Source organism: Mirounga leonina, unplaced genomic scaffold (genome assembly GCF_011800145.1).
Source record: "Mirounga leonina isolate KUSES-001 unplaced genomic scaffold, KU_Mleo_1.0 Mir_173, whole genome shotgun sequence".
Lineage (NCBI taxonomy): Eukaryota > Metazoa > Chordata > Mammalia > Carnivora > Phocidae > Mirounga > Mirounga leonina.
In genome coordinates, this window is record NW_023270447.1 from 14,508,158 (window position 1) to 14,531,755 (window position 23,598).

Genomic DNA, 23,598 nt, shown 5'->3' on the forward strand with positions numbered 1-23,598 from the left:
GCTCTAGCTCTAGCTCTAGCTCTAGCTCTAGCTCTAGCTCTAGCTCTCTGTCTACCTGTCTATTGAGACAGAGAGAGGCAGAGAGACAGAGATAGAGAGAGAGAGAAAATGGTGTTTTAAGGAATTGGCTCATAGACTTGTGGGACTCGGCTGGTCTAAAATCCATGGAGCAGTCCGGCAGGCTGGAAATTCCTGCAGGAGTCTTTGTTGCAGTCTTGAGTCTGAAGGTAGCCTGGAGGCAAAATTTCATCCTCTTCAGGAAACCTCAGTCTTTTCTCTTAGGGATTTCAACTGATTGGATGAGGCCCACCACAATATGGAGGTTAATCTGATGTACTTCTAGTCTCCTGATTTAATATTAATGGCATCTAAAAACACCTTCCCAGCACCATATAGACTAATGTTTGACCAAACAGCTGGGTACCATAGTCTAACCAAGTTAACATATACAATTAAACATCACATTTGGCATATTTAGGAAAGTTCATGAAAACACTGAAAAATATCAAATTTAGAATACACAGCCATTTTTGAGAGGTAAGAGTCCAGTGTTTTCATTAGAATGTCAAAGGGGGGGGCGCCTGGGTGGCTCAATCGTTAAGCATCTGCCTTCAGCTCAGGTCATGATCCCAGGGTCCTGGGATCGAGTCCCGCATCGGGCTCCCTGTTCCGCGGGAAGCCTGTCTCTCCCTCTCCCATTCCCCCTGCTTGTATTCCCTCTCTCGCTGTGTCTCTCTCTGTCAAATAAATAAATAAAATCTTTAAAAAAAAAAAGAATGTCAAAGGGGGTTCTTTTCCAAAACATATTAAGACATGTTCAATTAAAAGCAACTTACAAAATGTTAAAGAACATGGCAATAGAGTACCATTTATTGAATACCTTCTATGTGCCAGATATTGTAATGCATAAAGTGTGTTACCTAATTTTATCCTCACAGCAGCACTGCTTACTGAATGTCAACATCTAAAAAGTGGGAATAAGAACTAAACCCATAATACCAAGGTCCCTATTCATAGCCCTCACATTACCTCACTTTTACTGCTAGCCAAGACACAACTGCCTAGCCTAGAGAGCCAGATCCATTCCCTTCCTATTTTATTTCTCTTTGTTCTTCTATAAAATAAACCTTCTATACATTTTAACTAAGCCTAATGCCAAAGTTTTAATGTTAAAAGCATAAATTCCCACAAGTATTCCTATAGGTGTCAACAAACAAATTTATCAAATAATCCTTGAATTGAAGCAGGGGTGACAGGTCAAAGTGCACTGGGCTGCCATATTATGTCATCACCAGCAACCACTCCACATGCCTGATGAAACAGTTGCCCCCTGAGAAACTGCTCCCAGCGATAGGACTTTGCCTTTGGAGGATGTAAACAGTTTTGGTATTGGAAGTACTCTAATTTGTGTTTTCCCAGAGAAAGCTGCTATTGATGGAAGCCTCAAAGGAATAAGGCGTAGGATGGATAGTGCCTTTTTTCTATGGGAAATCTAGAATTTTCTTAGTAGATGATATTGAAGAACAACTACTTGATTGATATTTTATCTGTGCTCACCTGTATTCCTCAAAATTATTGCCACACACTAGAACAATTGGTCTCATCCATCAAATGGGCAAGGCACTGCCTATGGGGATGGTCTGAAAGCATAGGAGAGACTACCTATGAACACCCCCTAACATCATTAATGGCTGAAGTTTCAAAACAGATCTATGTGTGTGTGTGTGTATATATATATATATATATATATATATATATATATATATATATAATATATGTATATTTATATCTGTGTTCAGATAGTTGTTATTATGCAAACATTCCTAGAAAGAGTACTAAGACACATTAAATGAACATTTTCAACTAATTTCTTCTGTGAGAGTAAAGATAGGAAAATGATTTTGAATGTTAAAGAAGGGGAAGGGAGACAGAGGAACAGAAAGAGATTTGTAAGAGGAGAAATGTCACAGAAATGGGAGAGAAAATTAAAACCACATTTCCTAACATAAGCTCAAATCAAATGAACAAATTAGTCTGTCAACTTCGGTGGCTAAACTTAGGATATTTTTGAATAACCAACAACAGTGAAGTGAACCTTATTGCTAGTTAATGCCTGGATTATATTAATATTACACAAACATCTTTCTTTGAGACTTTTCTATAAGATTTGGCTAGTGGAGTATTTGATTCCATTTCCTCATTTCAGGCAATCAGATTTCCCTTTGGCTTTAAAACATATTTTAATTGGATACCATCTATTTATTGTTCATATTTTACATAACTAAACCTGTCTTTAAGGATTTTTTTCAATGGCCATTTTTGGCTTTCTGCTGGGAATATACATGATCATAGCTTCAATATATTTATTCGAAAGTATTGCAAAAACAACATTTGCTGTTGGTGGTGGTGCTGGTTCTTGTTTAACAAAATGTTACTGTCCAAAAAATCCTTTCCTATGAAATTCATAGGTAATAAGAGCCTTAGTAATTCTGTACCAAGTTATCTCTGATTTGGCCAACTTACCCAAGAGCTAGTTAATGAGATGCAAGCCATCGTTATCCTAATTTCCTGAGAGCTATGAAAAGAAGAATGTGCTTTTAAAGAAAAAAATTGAATATTAGCATCAGTCTGAGTTCTCACTTTTTCTAGCAAAATTTATTTCTTGGTTCAAATGGAGAGGGGAAAAAGACTCCGAAACTTGAAAGCCTCAATAGATTTTGGAGTTATCAAACTGAATAGACAAATAGAAATTCTACATAGACAGGATCACCTAAGATAATATAACACATCAGTACAAAGTGTCAGTACTAGAGCAGAACTAAATTTGCATTTAAAATATGTGTTTTTCTAGATATCACAAAAGAAAAGGTAAAAATAAGCTCTGTGCATTGTTTGTGCTATCACACCTTCTCTATTCTTTAGCTGCTGTTCCATCCCCCCTCATTCATGGTAACTCTACTTTTCCTACTTTATACACCCAAAGTCTCTTTGCAAAACCAAAACTCCACAGGAAAGGATCTAATTGAAGTAATTAATATCTTTTTTTTTTTTTAAGATTTTATTTATTTGAGAGAGAGAGAGAGAAACAGCATGAGAGGGGAGAGGGTCAGAGGGAGAAGCCGGCTCCCCGCTGAGCCGGGAGCCCAATGTGGGACTCGATCCCAGGACTCCGGGACCATGACCTGAGCCGAAGGCAGTCGCTTAACCAACTGAGCCACCCAGGCGCCCTGAAGTAATTAATATCTTAAGGAGAAATTAATTTAGCGCATGGTCACCATCTTAAGTCTTACCTCTAAATTGCATAATAGCAAGAATTTGCCAACAACTGAAGAAACTCGTCCATGAGGACAAAGTATATGTAAAATCTGTCTTACCTTCTACCCTAGCAATGAACACAACTTGTAACTCCTGTCTCTGTACCTTAGCTCATATTTATCCCTTTACCTGGAGTGACTTCGCCCTTATCCATTCTTCAAAGTCCAACTCAAAATTACATCTCCTATGAAGCTTTCTGTGGCTGCAAATGCTCTCTGTCTGGATTCCCATTGCCATTTACTTATCCTTGCTTATAACACATCACTTTCTACTTTGTCTCAAAATTAATTATGCTCATGTCTTATAACCCTCTAATAAACTAAAAGTCTCTTGATGGGATTATTATGTATAATTTTTAAAAATATTTCAGTGCCAGCAGAGTAACAAGCACACGATAGGGGTTTAATAAATGCTTGTGGAATAAATGAATTAAAATGAATATGAATTTAATTATAATGTTAAGTGATAGAGTATAGTTTCAAAGAGGATTAACTGATTCTTTGTGCCAGTATTTCTTGATCAAATGTGAAAACATTCCTTTCAACCTTTAACAAATTATTGTCAGAACCCAGAGACAATACTTTACTGATTTTAGTTTAAAATAAAACTAAATCTTGATATACTGTCAATATATACAGCAGTGAAATTAGATTCAAATTATATGATTTTTGTAATTTCTGGATTTCCATTCCTTAAGAATTGTAATTTTATGTTAAATGCAGTGTAAGAAAGGGTTGTGAATAACTTGATGAAAATTATAACAGCATATAACCAATAAAAGCAAAAAAGAGAAAAGTTCAAATAGAAACTATTAAATTTGTCTATGAACCAGGAGAATAATCCTCACCTATTACCAAAAGTAAATCATGCATTTACTGAGCCATCCGTGTTTTTTTATCAAGAGCCCAGCATTAGGGAACTGCTGAGATACAGAAAAAGTGATAGGACATAAACTCCTCTCGTGATTTAAGATATGTCAAAAGATGTAGTTACCTTCAAAAGAAATAAAGGCCACCATCACCAATATTTGCTGAAACCATCTTATAATTGCTTTTGGGGTCTGAGGGGTTGCTAAAGACTGCAGCTGCCTCCCCAACTACTGTTTTCCACTTTTCATGATAAAGAGGCTAGTCCCGATCATGCCTCGGGATCTCCAGAGCAGTTCCCGTTTTACCTCCAGGCTAACAGAAACCTTGATTCAGGAGACTCAGTTTGTTTTCTGCCTGGCAGAAGGAAACTCCCACCAGTTTGCTATGGATTTCCCTTCGTTCCCTTTGTTTCCAGGCTTTTTCTTCACGGTACACGCTGTTAAGTTTGCCCTTAGCAAAGCTGAGGGGAAGCTCAGTCTTGAGCCTTGTGGGGGTCGGGGTGGGGAGGAGAGGGCTCATCCCAAGTCTAATTTCTCCCCCACAGATAGTTTCAAGCTGATACTCCCTCGCAGAGGAGGGCTGTGTTCTAGCATCTACATATCTAGTATCATCTAGATAATGGCATAATCTGGTCTGCTCAACTCAGACTGCACCCTTATCCTAATCTGCTACCGTCCTGCAGCCCCTTTCTGGATGAGCCCTCTGCCTTACCTAAGGGGGATGTGCTGTTTCGTCGGAGAGATGATGCAATCACATCTCCTTCTTCTGATGAAGTATTTAAGATGACCTTGCTATAATCTGCAAATAAATTATTTACTCTTCTAAGGGCCAAAACTTGTCCAGGCAAGCTTAAGTAGCAATAAATTTCATAAATTATTACAGGTCAGAAAGCACTCCTGAGTGACTCCAGTTGGTAGCAGCCCATGGAAAATCCTATAAAACTCTGCTTCCCTCTGTCTAGGCAAGGCAGAGTGGTTCACATAAAGTTGAGTTATCAAATCTTACTTTTCTCTCATCTGCTCTCAGAAGCATACAAGTAATAAACTATTTCATATATTCTGCAGACAAATTGATGGTGGGGCGCTCTCCATTAAAAGGATAAAAAAAATGGCGCTTTGTTTTCTTCTTACACAAATGGCTACTGAGATTCATTCGGTTTTCATTTTCAGGATAAAACAGTAATTTCTGGTGTGACCTAAATGCACCACAAAATACAGTATTTGTGCCACATAAACATTCTTAGAGAAAAATATTTTATTTTTTCAATAAAGAGAACTGCATTAAAAGACCTATGGCTGCACAAGATATTATTCAGCTATTGTCCCTTTGCATCTAAGACAGCTTCATATCAAATTTCCTTTTCGGTTTAAGTGTTCACTTTTTGTCAACGACCTTTGCTAATATACCTGGGAGAGGGAAAACAGAGAATCAAAACCACTTTGGCCTCTATGCATGACCCTTCTGAATTTCATTTTATGAATCACTTTGGTTTCTCTTAGCAAAAGCAAATTTGCTAACTATCAAGTATTCTCAAAGCCAGAGCATCATGCAAAACAGAGCTCCTGACAGTTCAATTATCTGGTCATTGATTCTAGTGAGCCTTCCTGCGTTCCACTCTCGTGAGATGGAAAGTTGTTATTAAAGAATAATATATGAAGTTCAGGGTAGCTTAGGACCTACTAGAGAGTGTAAGAAACACTTCCCAAGGCCTCAGAAGCGGGCTCTTTACCCTCACTAAGACAAATGCATACACAGAAATGACTCTTACAAAACTGGTGAGCTCTCAAAGACTCTCACTTTAAAGAAGGAGAAATCTCCAGTTCCGGGAAATAGTGACAGAAAAATATGCAGAGAAATGCATGGCTGTCACAATCAGCACTTGCCTCCACAATTTTTCATTGTTCATAGTTACCTTCTGCTGCATGGGCTTGAAATATGAACATTTCCCATCGTGCCCAGCAAATACAGTGTGGGCCGCGGCAGTGGGCGGCTACCAAATACCAGGCACGGAGGAAAGAAAGACCAAGTCTCTTTCTCAACGAACAGTCCGAACGAAGGCACTGTCCGCATTTTAATTTTAAACAAAGTTTCCATCTTACATGAAGGGGATGGGAAAATTAAAATGAAAAGAGGGTTAGTGGGAGGCAAGGACCTATTTCTATTCATTTTCTTTGTTTCTTCCACACTGAACACACACTTACAAATCATATTCTTTGCCTGCTGAATAAAATCCATCCTTGGGGCGCCTGGGCGGCTCAGTCGGTTGAGCGTCTGACTCTTGATTTCGGCTCAGGTCATGATTCTCCTCAGGGTCTTGAGATCGAGCCCCGGGCCTGGCTCCGTGCTTAGCAGGGAATCTGCTTGAGATTCTCTCTCTCCCTCTTCCCCTCCTCCTGTGCTCTCTCTTTCTCTCTCTCTCAAACAAATGAATAAATCTTAAAAACAAAAACAAAAACAAAAACGTCCATCCTAGAGTCCTGCAGATCCATCGCAATCTGATCTGGCCCCTCTGCACCTTTTCAGCCTCTTCTCCTGACCTGTTTTTCTTCTCAGTTGTATTTACTTTCTCAATATCTGGCAACTTTGCATCTCTCTTCTCCATTGCCAGGCTTTTTAATGTTCCTGGGCTTGCTTTGAACTTGCTGCTGTTGATGTCTTCGGGAATGCCTGTGCATCATGTTCTATGCCTGGAAAACTGCTATAACTACCCCTTTAAGATACCGTGAAAATGCCCTTTTCCCTAGGGGTGGCTTCCTGACCTCTGGGAACAGTCTTAGGCACACCCTCTTTTGGATCTCTAGAGCACTATCTACATAATTCCATCACCGCAGCCATTTTATTAATTTGGAATTATGAGTTAAAGGATCTGTCTCTTCTCTTGGCTCAGAATTTCTCAAGGGCAGGATCCTTATATGCATAAGGCATAATAGAATCGATGACATACAGTAGGTGCTCAATTCATATACTGATAGAATGAATGAAGAAATGATAATGACCGACTCCAGTGTCCTCTATACTGACAATTGCTTATGTGGAATTTCTGTGCATCACATCCTCCAGACCATTCCAGCTCTAGAGAATATCACGGGTGAAAATAAACTAAGATTTATTGAAGGCGCATCGTGAAGAAATACTCAGACACATGAAAAGATCCTCATCATCAAAAAATGAACATCACTCCTCATCAGGGAAATGAAAGTAAAAACTACAGTGAGTTTTTTTTTTTTTTCAAAATTACAATGAGATATTACCTCACACCTGTCAGAATGGCTAAAATCAAAAGCTTAGGGAACAAGTGTTGGCAAGGATGTGGAGAGAAAGGAACCCTCTGTGCCCTACTGGTGGGAAGGCAAACTGGTGCAGTCACTGTGGAAACCAGTATAGAGGTTCCTCAAGAAGTTAAAAGTAGAACTACCCTATGACCCAATAACTGCACTACTGGGTATTTACCCCCAAAAATACAAAAACACTAATTCAAAGGGATACATGCACCCCTGTGTTTATTGCAGCATTATTTCCAAAAGCCAAAGTATGGAAGCAGTCTGAGTATCCTTTAATAGATAAATAAAGAAGATGTGGTATCTATATACAATGGAATATTATTCAGCCATAAAAAGAATGAAACCTTGCCATTTGCAACAACATGGATGGACCTTGATGGTATGCGCTAAGTGAAAGAAGAGAAAGATAAATACCATATGATCTCACTCATATGTAGACTCTAAGAAACAAAACAAATGAAAAAAAGGAAAAAAGAGAGAGAGAGAAACGAACCAAGAAACTCTTAACTATACAGAATACACTGATGGCTACCAGAGGGGAGGTAAGCTGGTGAAATAGGTGATGAGGATTTTAAAAAAGAGAAAAAAAAGAGAAAAGAAACTCATAACAAAATTTGAGAACAGTAAGATAATTTTCCAAAATTTGGGTGCCTGGATGGTTCAGTCAGTTAAGCATCCAACTCTTTGATTTCAGCTCAGGTCATGATCTCAGGGTCCTGAGATAAGCCCCCATTGGGCTCCACATTCAGTATGGAGTCTGCTTGTCCCTCTCCCTCTGCTCCTCCACTGCTCATGCTCTCTCTCAAATAAATAAATAAATCTTTAAAAATAATAATAATAATAATATTCCAAATCAAGTAAAGCCTCTAATCACTCTTTTGTCTCTTTTTCCGTATAGACTATTTTAATATATTTCCATTTTGCAGAAGTTGAACTACATATCATGTTAATAAGTTACTAATTAATAAATGCTTCATTAAAATTCCATGTGATAATTTTGGGGAAAAAATGGACAGCAACTGGACCTTGATCATCTCTCTGTGCTTAAAACATTCCTGTTAAATCCCCCAAGTCTTTCCTTTCTCCAAAAATGTGTTCAAATTATTAATGCAACTGTAAGTTATTTTCCTTTTTTATTTTCCACAAATAACCAGCACCAGTCAACTACTATAGTTCTTCTTCTATGCAAAAGCAAAGCAAAAAATACGTGTGATTATTACCAGATACTTGGTTAGTTTTATCTTTACAGACATAGGCTACACCTAGGGAGAATCTGTACTCAGATGATTGAAATTATGCTTTTAAGGGTGGCATGGCCTGGCCTTTCATTTCCTTGACATCTTCCCTAATACTTATCCAAATTCTCAACCTTAAATGTACCACCATTCCAAACATAGTGTAGGCACATGTATTAGTTATGTCAAAGCTATGGTCATGAGCCTTGCATCACCAATAAATGCACCTCCTCCATGATTTAAATTCTAAAAATCTAATCACTCCCCAACTACCATGTCCTGTGTTTCCAGCTTTACCTGTCTTGTGCATGTACTCCAACATTTACTGTCTTCACTGGAACTGTCAATCCAGTCCATGCACCCTACCATTCCTCCCCTCCTCCTCCCCCTCCTCCTCCCTCCAGTATTTGCTTCCCACCTTTACAAGCTTATGCCCCCTGGATTGTCATTATAAGAGTTCCTCTGTGTAAACCCACAACCCCTTCGCTCCTCTCTCCTTCATACTCATCTAGAAACCTGGTTAAATGAAGGCCTTTGCCAATTCTGAGCATACACTAAGGGAAGCTGAATATTATTGGGGAGGGGGACCCACACACATAATTATATTTCATAGTCTTACTTAAAATACATGACTGTCAACATCAAGTGAGTTTTTAGTGGTACCTGGCAGTCCTATTATGCTATAGTTTTTTCACTCTACTGCTAAGTAAACAGCACTGCCATTTTCTAGTTACTCAGTTCCAAACCTTGTTGTCATCCTTGACTTTTTTTTTCTCCCAAAGCCTATATTCAATCTATCAGTAAATTCTATTAACTCTATTTTTCACATGTGTCCAAACATCCAACCATTTCTCGCCACCGCTACTGTTACCACACTTATCTGGTTTGAGCCACCATCATCCCTTGCCTAAATTGCAGTAGTCTAGCAGGATTTCATGGCTCCATCCTTGACTTCCCTATAAATTATTTTTAAAACATCCAGGGAGGGAACCTGTTAAAATGAGGGAGATACAGAGGCAGATTTATAGTGGAACTAATGAAGCTTAAGCATCAGGGTCCCTTTCCTGAAACAGGTCACTTACAAGGTCATGAGAGGGGTCCAAGTCTAAGCAGTGTGGTCACATGGTCATAACTTTTTGTGATATTTTCAGGTCGTTTCTCTCCTCTGTTCAAAACTCTCTAATGGCTTTCCATCTCACTCAGAGTAAAAGTCAAATGAAGGCTAAAAAATGCCCTTATTCCTCTCCTGCTCATTTCCTTTCACTGGACCCAGCCACCCAGGCCCCCTTGCCATTTCTGGAATCTACCAAGTGCATCTCTATATCAGGGCCTTTCCATGTGTCGTTCCCTCTGCCTAGAGGGCTCCTTCTTGAGCAAATCATGAAGATCTCCCTTTTTTTTCCCCAGTCTCTCTGCTCAGAAGTTGCAGTCATTAAAAGAGAGACCTTCACTGATCAAACTATATTTTAATCTTTTTGCCATTGATGTTCTCTCCCTGTTAACTTAATTTTTTTAAAGCACTTATCACCTTCTGCTTGGTTAGTTGTCCCCCTACTAGAATATTTGTTATGTGTTTCCATTAGTAGAATATAAGCTTCATGAGGGCATAAAATATATCTATGATGGTTTCCTCAGTGCTTAGAACAATAGTTGGCACATAATTGGAGATAAAATATTCATTAAAAGATTGTTAAACAAATGTTGGAAGACTGATCTTTGGATTCATTCATTTAAGAGATATATATCAAGTGTTCAGACACTAAGAAGAAAGCAGTGAACACAACAAACAATGCTCCTTCCTGTGGCACATGCACTTTTGTAGATAGAATTCTCCTGTCAATTTTTTTGCGGGGAACTGTAAATGACTCAGGTATACCTAAGGTCTGACATGCTTGTGGATTATTTTGATAATGAATTAGTGAATATTCCCTATTTGATACTTCTCATTTCCACAAAAACCTAGGTAGAATTTAAAAAAAATTCTAAAAGAGTTTTACTCATTTATTTAAACAATGAGCATTAGGGTAGGCCGTGGTAAAGGATGTAAAAATGGATCACATTGTTCTCATCCTGAAAGATTTGTTAACCCAGGAAAAGAGATGAGATACCCAAACAAAGACCATATAAAATATAAAGTGGTACAGTGTACAGGAGGAGCCTATTTATTCATTCATTATTAATTCATTTAATGAACATTAGCTTCCTGTCCTACATCTTATCCCAAAGCGAATAAAAGAGGAATTATGTAGGGGTATTGCCCCTGAGGTGTTCACAAGCTAATGTGGGAGTAGAATTCTTTATTTGTACTATTTATTGCTACTTAAGGAGGAAGATTTTTATACTTCTATTAGTCAAGCCTTAAGAGTCTAAGCATATTAAAAATAGTTACCTCTTGTTTCTAAAATACTAATATGAGAAGAATCTTTGTACTGTCTATAAAGCATATCTTAAGAAGCATGTAATTTATTGATTACTTAATAGGGCAATTTTTTGTTTTCAAAACATACTTGTAGAAAGAGTATATGTGCTATGTACTATCTTGTTTTTTTGTGGCAAATATAAATAGTAACGTCATTATGAACTTTTTAATAGAGTTTACTTTATTTTAATATTTTCTACTCCAAATTTTAAATTCGCTAGTTTGGCTTCTAAGTCTACGGTCTTCACCATTACACTGTATTGCAGTCATTTGCAAATACAAATAAGTTAGATTATAAATAGAAGTGAAACATAATTAGAGTCTTCAGCACTACTATCTTGGTAACTGAAAGAACTTTCACATATTGCTTGTGGGTATATAATGGTACTACTTTTTTTGGAAAACAGTTTGGCATTTTCTCATAAAGTTAAAAGTGTATTTACATATGATCTAGTAATTCTACCCTTAGTTATTTACCCAAGAGAAATGAAAACATATTCACATAAAGACTTGTGCGTGAATGTTTATAGGAGTTTTATTCACAATAGTATAAACATTGGAAACAACTCCTGTGCCCGTCAATTGGTGAATGGATAAACAACTTGTGGTACATCCATACAATGGAATGCTACTTAGCATTGAAAGGAAGGGACTGCAATAAACACAACAGCATGTATGAATCTCAAAGCATAATGGAGAGCAAAAGAATCTAGGAACACAAAAAGGCACATACCAGATGATTCTTTTTATAAGAAACCCAAGAAAGACAAATTGCAATTGTGATTGCCTGGGTCAGGAGGTGGGAAAAAGGGATTGCCTAGGTAGAGGCAAAAATGAATTTGGGGGAGTGATGAAAATGATTTTATCTTGACTGTGTGGTAGGTACATGAGAGTATATATTTGTCGAATTCATCAAACTATACAATTAAAATGGGTGCATTTTATTGTTTTTAAATTATACCTCAGTAAATCTGATTAAAAGGGAGTAGAATGTGAGCAGACTAAATGGGCCTCTTCCTTAGTTTCAGGAAGCGATTTCTCAGTCTACAAAATGGACGAGAATGCTCCTGTGGTTTATGAGTCTTCTGCTTAATGCTGACATGTTTCTCTTTGATTGCTTGGAAAATAGCGAATTTCCCAGTACTCTCTTTTTCATCCTAGAACTACTGGAAAATGACAGTATTTGACAATCCATACCTTTCTACATTTGAAGGATATAGGCTGCCACCTTCCCCAACTCCAAGTCCTCTGGATTTGTGAAGTTTCATCATGGAAAAAAGTAAAGGTAGATATCTGAATAAAACAAAATGCACATGATGGTACTTTAAAATGAAAGGTGATGTAAATGTAAAGAGCAGTGTCAGATTCTTGGAAAGGGCTAATGAAATTCTTACTTAATTGAATTGAATGTTTATCATAAGATGCATGTTTGGATTAATCACAAAATTGAAATTAATCATATTCCCTGGAAAGCAGTTAGTATTTGGTCCAAAGTCCAACCCTCTATCTCTTTGAAGAGGGATTTGGCAGTAGGAGAAAAATCTGGCAAAAGAAATTTGGGGGTTGTCAGCATTTGATACATGACACTTAGAAAAATATTATAGGATCTAGAGGTTACGTGGATATGAGTGGTGACAAATTAAATGATAGAAAAGCTGGTTGAGATTATTTCGCTGTATTTTTAGGTATAGTGAGATGGGGAATACTCTTAGAGCCATGTTATTTTAAAATTTAAAACAGTATTTGGGAATGGCTGACCCAATTCCCTTAGATGATAAAATGGAGGAAGAAGCATGTTAAATAACTTGCTCTTGGATTCTCTAATGAGTAGAAGAATCTAGAAAAGAAACTAGGCTTTCTGACGCTTAGTTCAATGATTTTTCTATACTGCTATGTTGCCTCTCAAACATATCCTTAAAAGAAAGTGATAAAGGCCACTATCTAACCCAGAGGAAGGGCATAAGTGGATATTTTGAAAGTCAAGTATTTGGTGATGGTAACACAAATTTCAGGGTAGAAGTGTTTCATTGCCTATGAAGAAATTCTATTTTATTATTATAATGTGAAAAAATCACTAAAGAAATTTCTCCATTCAAGCCAATATTTTAAAACAGTATGAATCCACCTAGTACGATAGAAAATATTTTGTCACAATATGATACATAGAAATACAACTTAAAGCATCAAAAATTAACACTTTATACCTGAACTGAAATCCCCTAAAAGCAGGTAATGTGAATTATTTAAGGGTAATTTCGATCTGAAAAAAATTCTCCAGCATCATTTGCCTTTGGAAATGCAGAAAGCTTATCTTGTAATTCACTTTATAGATCTATAGGTTTGTTTTCTGTCTTATAGTATAGTATTCTTTTTATCAGTTTGTTTTTACAGTTGCACAATTTAGAGATGTAAGATCTAAACTAACTGCAGGAGGAATGTTCTTTTTAGTGTTTAAAAATTATTTTTTAATCAATACATGCTAAAAATTAATAAATAAAAAGAAAGTGTTCAAGTAGTACTCAAATAAGATGAATTTGAAACAGAATATAGAATAAACCATATATGAATTGAAGTGATTTCCTGTTATTTTAAACCAGTGTATCAGATAAATTTTGTGTCATTTTCTTTTCCTTTTAAAAATAATAATACTGTAACCATTGTTTAGAGGAGTCAATGACGAGCGCTCCTCTGCTGTGCTTTATTCTGAAAAGAAAAAGAGAAACTCATGATAAACTGAAAAAGATTTTGGTGAAATGCAGTGGGAAAAGATTAATATTTGAATCCTCCTCAATGCTAGCACTTCTCTGAGGAAGAGAAAAATTCCTTTTTAGATAAGAGGACATTTAGGGAAGAAACAGGAGAAAAGTTTGTGCAAGAAGAGAATAGTAACAAGGTTTGAAGGATTTGAGGGCGAAACTCATAAGTATATGTTTACAAGAGGCTCTAAGGCAGGGCACCAAATAAGGAAATGAGACTGGGTTTTTAAGAGGAGTGTTCAGTACATAATGTTTAGCTTTTTGGAAAACAACTTCTGCACTTTTGCCTGCTTGAAATTTTTTAGAATCCCAGTTTCCTTTCCAAGTGTTAATGAAGCACTGAATTTTAGTGGCTGTCTCTAAATAGTAATGTTTTAGCTCAACTTTTGTATTTTTCCTCTCAAAACTAAATGAAAATACTTAATTGAGACATCAGTGTGAAGTATTTATTTATTTTTCAAGTATTATGAATATTCTGGCTCCTTCTGCATAGAATTAGATAGGACCCGAGTCACTGAGAGAACCTTCACAAGACAAATCCGTGTGGGATTATGGAACTTCAGCATGACTCCCTGGATGTTTGCCAAAACAAATGGGGTGTGTGTGGTCAGTTCTGAGAATCTATAGCAAGATTTTAAGAATTGACCTTAACTGCTGAAAGGGCTAGCCAGTCATGTAAAGTTCAGAGACATTTCCAACTGTGTCTTAAGATTCTTCCACAAGGTCTGGAAGTAGTTAATGTAGATGTTCAACATCTGGGGAGAAGAGAAACTGGATATAGTGGCTTTTATGTATGTTCTGCAGTTGGACTGTATTCTTTAGCTAATTTAAAACCCTTGTGCATTACTTTGATATTTGAACAACCTCTTTTTCCAGCTACTGTTGCAAGATATTGTCAGAACTTTTGGTGATATTTGTAAAATAATTTTCTCTTTTGCACAAAGCTGTGTCAACAAATAGGAACAATAGTTACAAAGCACCTTTTATTTATAAGTTACTTTTCTGGGGGTGATAGAAGAAGTAGAAAATGTCATAATTCAAGACCTTCGGGGAACTCAGGCAAGACCTACACATAGAAATCGCTGACTTCAAATGCCATATCCTCCCAGAGGATAATTTCAGTACCACAAACAGCCTTTGGCATGATTGGAACTTTTTTCTCTATATGAGGAAAACAAAATAGAGGCCAAAGAAAATAACAATCCTAATATCTCATTCAGTGACACTAACATGATACCACAGTCAGACCCTGAGGTTTAAAGTTTACCTCAAATGAGTCTCATTCCCTCCTCTTTTGGTGTGGGCAAACCCTACCGGAGGGAACAACATCTAATTGAATTGGATAGGATTTTCAAGGGAGAATTGAAAGCATACTTAGGGAGAGAAACAAGTTTCAGAGAAAAAGTCAATGTCTTAAAAGGTAAATTTAATCACATGGTTAGAAGCTGGAGGAAGAGAGAAGTGTCATGCAATGACTTTAGAAAAGGGGTTCAGAACCAAGGTAAAGACCAATGAATGAACCAGTATTGAGGGTCCACTTGATCTATATGGAACAACAGAAAGTGTAATGGGTTAAAACAGTCATGAGATTAGACATCTGCTAATACTAGTTCTATATCCTAATTTTCAAATAAGCCGTAAGGACATTAAAACTGTATGTATACATGATATCTGAGAAAAAAACGGAAATAATTTAGTCAAATGGATACTAGTCTATTAACTAATTCATAAAGAAATATTTCTGGAACCATTTAAGTGAAGTTATGAGTCTGAAAGGCATTACATAAAAAAAATGCTCTTGGAAAATTCTGATGAACAATAAAATGGATATCACCAAATGTTATATGTTTGTGGATATGTTTATAGTTTAGATGTTATACAATAATATGGTATAGGACTGAGCATGAAAGACTTTATAAGGAGGATCTTCCAATGTATTTTGACAAAGTAGACAATAATAAATCCAAATATATATGTACCATGCTAAACAAATCCTAATCTCTTACGACTTAAAGTAAATTAATCGAAGTGTTAACTTAAAACTCTGGCAGGAAAAGGATAAAGAACATGTAGTAGCAAGTATTTTGTATTTAAAGGTGGTTGTTAAATTGAACATGTAATAATTCAAAAGACAGCATTTTACACAAAATAATTTTAGAATTATACTCCCATATGAAATTTTAAAACCAAGCATTAGAAATCATAAGAATATTATCAGAGAAATATCTGATCACTCTGAAGTTGAATATGCCCCCTAGAAATGAAAGGACAAAATAATCAAAGGAGAACAAATTTCCTTAGAACATAGATAACTGGTATGAAAGATTATTTTTCCAAAAGTTGAGAGAAAGAGGAACACAGAGATAAATTTGTAAGATGATAAATGAAAGGACTCTAAAGCAACAGAACTGCTTTCTCACTCATTTTCATATAAATTCAGGTGAAAAACTGCAAGTGCATTAAGACATCAATTATGAACACAGCATATATGATAAATGCCTTAGTTGTCAATACCTTGCATCTTGCAGTTATCAAAATTTGGAAAGCATTCATGAATAAAATACCATTTCCAGTTTGAAGCATTCAATACAAGTATTTGATTTCAGCTTTCAGCTCCTTTATATGTCTATTTCCAGCTAACCCAAACAACACCTGTATTTTCTTTCTTTGCATTTTAGAGATAACCCACTGTACAGTGGGTTAAAAATCGATAGGTTCTAGTTCCACACTCACCCCCAATAAGGTATAACTGTGGGAAGGTCATATCACCTCATGGAACTTTAGTTTCTTCTTCCACAATTCAAGGGAGGAGGGAATAGAAAATTGTTAAATTCTAGAAAATCCATGATTTTTATGTCACTCACTGACTACTTGGTTATGTACCATTTTGAATTATTCAGTAGTCATCTTCGTTAGATTTTAAGTGCTTTAGATATATTTCCTGTTACCTAGCACACTGTTGAGTGATAACTAGATATTCTAAAAAACACTTTTTGATGGACTAAATATTCTCTGGAAAAATATTGGAGGCCAAAAAAAACCCTTACTCACTTACTTGAATATTCTCTAGAATTATCCTCCATCAGCGGTGTGAAACTAGATGGTTGAAGAGTTTGAAAAGAAAGACTTGCATTATCAGTTTAAAATACACTATCTCCCAATTGTTATGTTACGTTATCTAAAACCTAGAGGACTTGTTCATGCATAATTTTTTTACACATCCGAAAGTAAAATGAGTTAATGTGTGACCTACCTACAGAAATAGCAGAAAGTCATTTTAAGACAGCCTGGAAAAGGTGGAGAACTTTCAAGCCACATTCCTATGTAGCTGGCATATATATAAACTTTATTGTCTTTTCCTGTCAATTCTAAGATATATATATATATATTAGGAGAAAAAATGTACTCCAAAATTCGCTTCTTTCTTATCCCTGATAAACTGATTACGCAATTGAGATTTTGTTTGTTCGTAAGGTTCTTCATTGAGGATGAGCTATGATATTGTTGTGATACAGATAGTGGAGGAATCAGCTAAATAGCATACCAATGAACTTCAAATGTTGCAGCAATAGTTAAAAGGAAAATACGTTAAAAATACTAAGAAGTTTAGTAGGGTTATCAGAAGCATATGGCATTTTTTAAAAAGTTTTCCTGAATGCAGCAGGGGTTCTGTGGATTCATTAAGAAATGAAAAATGATGAAGGAAAATGTGAGTGAGAAGTAACCTTTTATCTTGTGAGCCTTTTCCCTCTCAGCCCATCTGCCTCAACCAAATCACACTTGGATGTGTTGAAACTATCTACAGAGGTCACATTTATTTTTGAAGTTCAGTAAACAAGGTTATGTCTCTTGAGAAAAAAATGCAATAGACTATACTAACCACGGAAGAGTCAAATAGCGGATTCACCTACTAATACAGATTTTTTTGTAAGATAAAACATATGAGAAGTATGGGTTGTAAATAGAATTGTTTTGCTGTCAAATTAGAAGTTCTTTAAAGTCATAAGAGAATATGCAAGACAAAGGAATGAGAACCTTTAATATATTACGAAGTCACATTATCTTCAAGGGGCAAGGGACAGTTTTCATTTGGGAAAAGCAAGATGCGTGTTTTTCTTTATAGCCCCTTTTCTCTCCTCAGGAGAAAACATGCCTCTCCCTTTCTACAAGGGGTCTTGTAGATCTAAGTTCTTTCCAGTTTTGGATTTCTTTTGCTCCTGTATTCATATTCTTCTCCAGTATCTCCCCATTGTTTTCCATCTGCTTCCAAAATGCATGTCTCCAGTCTTGAGAAAACCTATATGTAACTTGTAACTATGAAAACTTTCTTGTTCATTCATTTACTGTTAAATGATCTTGGATGAGTTATCAACTCCTAAACAACTCATGACTGAACTGGCTTCTTTCTCCCCTACTCTGCTAACATAGAGTGTTCACATCTTTCACATGTTCATTCTTTGTGTCCCCATCTTGTATGTATAATCTTTGTAGAGAGAAACTATATCATATAGGGTTTTTTTTTTTTGTATTCTTACCACTGTACATTGAAAAATAAAAGAATAAATGAATGAGTTCAATTTACCAATGCCCTTTAAATGCCTAGTTGAATCCACACAACTATTAGAATAAGGAAATCACCCTTTATTACAGTGTACTCTTCTCTGACCTGGGAGATTTTCCCCCCTAGCCAACTCCCCATCTGTACTTCCTCAGGTAGAAAAAGGCTTATGATTCTTTCTTCTTTACACATTTACTGTCAATTCCTAGGAGTCTCAGCCTGGAAATTACAGTGTACAGAGTAACAAGTGTGGGGCCATGAGTTTCTAATATCATGGGAAAACAGGATGGCACCAGGAGAGAAATTCAGACGTCCTAGGCTTCTATCAAACAGTATTTATTAAGTGCCTAGTACCTTCTCTCTAGCTCTCAACAGGCGTGGAAAATATATTTGGATATGAACCTTGATCTGAAGGAGCTCATACTTTCATAAGGCAAACAAGAATATGGGGAGTAATTTAAAAATTATTTTAAGATAGACTGTCCAAGTCCTCTCCTAAAAATGGAAATACTGTGAGCTACCCTACCTAAATTATGATATTGCTCTGAAGATCAAATAGACATGAAATTAATTGAAAATGTAAAATTATAAACTACACATGTGCAAATAATTTTGGCATCATGTTACTTATAAACCTTATTGAATTTTTAGAAAACTTACTGAGTTCTTGTACCTACAGATAGATATAGGCTTTTATATATGCTGTCCTAGAAATGAAAGAATAGGTCTTGAAGACATAAAGTTCAAAAGACCAAATCGGAGTTTACACAACTTGATGCTTTCTACTAAAAACTCTAGGAAATATTTTCAGTTAAAACATACTTCTAGGGGCGCCTGGGTGGCTCAGTCAGTTAAGCGTCCGACTCTTGATTTTGGCTCAGGTCATGATCTCAGGGTCGTGAGATCAAGCTCTGTGTGGGGCTCCCCACTGGGTGTGGATTCTCTCTCTCCCTCTCTCTCTGCCCTGCCTCCCTCTGCCCTCTCTCTCTCTAAAAACAAAACAAAACAAAACAAAAACAAAAACCAATCAAACAAAAACATACTTTTAAACCATACAGAATCTCAAAAGCATTTAACTTTTTTTCTTATTCAGTAGAGGGTGACAGTAGAGGGACACAGCCTCAGTCATCATGACTAAGGAGGTGGAGTTAAGTGCTTCGAGATTTGGCCACTTTTGAATTACGTGGTAGTGACCAATCGTTTTAAGTCCATTTTGATTCCAGTTACAAATATTGGATTACAAGGTACAAAACTTATTTTTAAGAGTCTGCCTTTTGTTTAAGCTACCTTTATTTCTCTAACATCATTAGATGTTATAGATTTGACCTTTTAGCACTAGAAAGAATTTGAAATGTAAAATGAAGTACAGGATTGCAAATCCTAAAGTCAGAAGAGACTTTAGAGGTGCTCTAGTCTAATTTGTAAGATATAAAGCAATGAACCCTTGATCGTGTCCCAAATAAGTCATGATCTAAGGTTGTCTTGCACAACTGTGGTGGCACAATGATGTTCTAACGAATCTACTGTTCCACAGTTTCCTACACAACAGGCAAAGTGATTCTTTTAAAAGTTAAGGCGAATCAAGTCATTCCTCTGCCCCAACTCCTTCCCTTCTTACTCAAGTAATTCTAAAGCTTAAGCTAGAAGGTCCTACATAATCTACTATGCCTGCGACTGTCTAATTTTATCTGCTATTATTCTCCCTCTTGATCACTCCAATCCAGCTACTGGCCCCTTCGTGTTCTCCAAGTCTACCAAGTGCATGTAGTTCAAGGCCTTTGTACTTGCTGTTTGCTTTGCTTGTAATACTGCCCTCCCTAATAACACAGGTTTCTGCTTCTCCACTTTTACAAAGATTCTACTCAAATGTCACCTTTACAAGAAGTTTTTATTAAACTCTCCATAAATTAGCACTCTCCCTAAATCACCTTATGTTCCCTTGTTTTTCTTCATAACCTTTAGCACAGAGTGGCAGTATTATTTATTGATTTATATTTCCCTTATATATAATTTTATATATTATACTTATATATTATACATTTATATTATATACTCATTGATAATATACAATATATTTATTTATAATTTATATATAAATATGAATACATAATATTTTATCTAAGTCTATAATAAATGTTACATTTATTATATACTTATATGTAAATATACTTATATTACACATTTATTTATAATATATAATTTATGTTATATATTTATTTATATATCTTATACACACACACATATACCTAATTATATTTATCATCTGTCTTACTCCACTAGAATGGAAATGCATGAGAACATAGGATTTGCTGGCTCTGTTCACTCATGGCTCTATCCTAGAAAAGTGCCTTATATCTGGTTTGATGTTCAGTAATTGCTGATTAAATGAAAGGAGAACTTGTAACCTCATAAGTGACCCTATTGTCCTTTAAGATAGGTCTAATGATTAGAAAATTCTGTAATACTGAGTTAAAACTTGTTGCCTTCTATGGACCTCTCCTGCCTGCAGAATTGATCCTACCTTCTAAGTCACAAAGAACAATTCTAAACTTCTCTCCCTTTTGCCAAGGCGATGGGTCCTGGGATCCAGCCCTGCCAACAGGCTCCCTGCTCAGAGGGGAGCTTGCTTCTCCCTCTCCCTCTGCTGTCTCCACACCACCCCCCAAACCCCCTGCTTGTGCTCTCTGGCTCGCTCTCTCTCTTTCTGTCAAATAAATAAATAAAATCTTTAGGAAAAATAAGGATGATGATAATAGTAAGTATAACTCATAGGATTATGATGCAGATTGAGGATTAGTACACAAACATTGAGCAGTGTGTCCTCCAGAGTCAGCTGCCAGGTGGATAAGAGGGTGTCTCCAAAGAAGAGAAAGAGGGAGAGGAAGAAGAAAGAATGGGGCTTCCTTCACAAGGAGCAGGCTCGAGGCCATGCCTTACTTCTCCAGGTTCAAGGCAGGAAGGAGAGGGAGAAAGAAGAGGGGAAAATAGGCTGGTGTCTTCTCACCTCAAGAGGAAGTGGTCAGCCCTTCTTAATCATTGACTCTCTGGAAGCAGGAGAAGCCAAGCTATCCAAAACCCAAAGCACTTAGCATTGAAAATGAAACCATTTTTGAAACATTTTGCCATCAAGCCTGGTTGAAAATACCACACACAGTCTTAAGCATTTAGTTCCATTATTACCCACGTTACAAATGATGTGTCTAGATCACAAGTCCGGACTTGTAAAGGGAAAAATATCAAGTAAATGCAATAATGTTGTCCCTAATGGATTTTAAAGCAATGGACTCCAGTTTCTAGAGTTCAGTTCCATGAAGTTGCATGTTAAATCATTTTTCTTCTTTAAGATGGGTTTTAAAGAAGCCTCACTATCTCAGTCCATCATTAATCTCTTCCATACTCTGAAATGTACTAAACAACAAGTGTTGCGCTCTTTTTAAATGAAGTTAAAATGGTCAGAGAGCTATGTGATAGGTTCGCATAGGCACTAGTTTTCTTCTTGGAGTTGATCATTGTAGATTAATTCTGTTCTATTCCCTGGAGATAGAACCCCTTTCATGGCTACCAAGCTGGGTTTGGATGAAACTTTGTAAACTGAATTAAGACACAGCTTTTCTGAGACCAGCACTCCTGGGAAAAGAAACAAGGAAAGTGTCTCCCTTTTGCCAAGAGATTTATACCTGCTGATGAGAAAATATGCCACAGTGCTCTCTGAGGGCACAAACCCTATTCACCCCAATGCTGATTTTCACTCTTTCAAAAACAACTCTCACAGAAATTCCAGAAATATTGCCTTTAATATTATATTCGTAGAGTCCCGGTTGACCTTCCTCTTATTCACATTTTCTTTACAAAATAGTGAAGCATTTTTGATTGCTATGCTTTTGGCATAATTGCATTTAACTTGTCTACTAGATCACTGCTATTTGAGCTTTTTGGGTTTCCTACCTGCATTATTTTGGAGACTTCCTAACTGGTTAGCCCATCTCAAATCTCTCCTTTATTTTCTGCAAGCTACGCAACACTGTTACATCAATCATTTGCTAATCACACTCCAGTGGACAAAATCCTTCAGTAATTCCCCTCACTGACTGGAAATATACCAGATCTTTGCCGTTCTATCATCTGGCATCAAATAATTATATCTCCCACTATCTTTTACCTTCTTATCCATTTAGATGAATTTCTGAAGTATGAATTTCATGTTTCTGTTCATGCTGTTTCCTTCACCTAAATGCCTTTGGTTTAAATCCTATAGATATTAGTGCCACCTTTTTTGCACAATCCTAACCTTGTCACTAATTCCTCAGGCTTTGGAGTTATTCCTGTCTCCTCTGAACCTCCTAGCATTTTACTTGTATCTCTCTTCGTAACACTTTTTACGTTTAACCTCAATTAAGACTGTGGAGGTACACAAGTGCCTCTTTTATCAACTGGAAATACCTTGGGAGGGGGAACCATGTCTTGCTTAACTCAGTGTCCTTCAACATGTCTAACACAGTTCCTGCCACATGGTAGATTTTTATCCATTAGATTCTAGACTATGAGCTGCCTAAGTATAGGAGAAACATGTCCGTATTTATCATCTTTGTAACCAGCTGCCTAACAGTGTGCCTTGAACAAAATAATGCATAATAAATGTTTGCTGACACACACACACAAACCCCAAAACCACAACCCTACCCGGTGGCTTTTTTATGGAATTACTAAAAATAGTATGTTCAACAGACAGAAGTTCAGATCTCATCCCTTCTTATGTCATTTAAATAGGAGGAAAATCATTTATAAAAGAAGAAGCCTCTACAAACAACTTTCTTCATTTTCTTCATACAGAAAACCTGTGATCTTTCCTTTGAAGGCTCCAAGAAATGTCAGAGGCATTTTTTATTTATCCTTTTTCAAAATAGGATGCATACACTTTTTATAAGCTTCTTAACTTACTCATAAACATTTTTACAGGAAATACAGTGACCACTAGCACAAAGGGATAGGGATAAATAAATGGGAAAAAAAGGTAGAGTTTTGAAATTTAAGTGTTTCGTGCGAGTTGTTGAGGATGCTTACCTTACTCAAAACAATCAAAGGCTATTGCCACTCTGTTACCAAGTTGTTTTCATCTGACATTCTATTTCTTATTATTTGCTACTGAATTTTCCTAGGCTGTATTA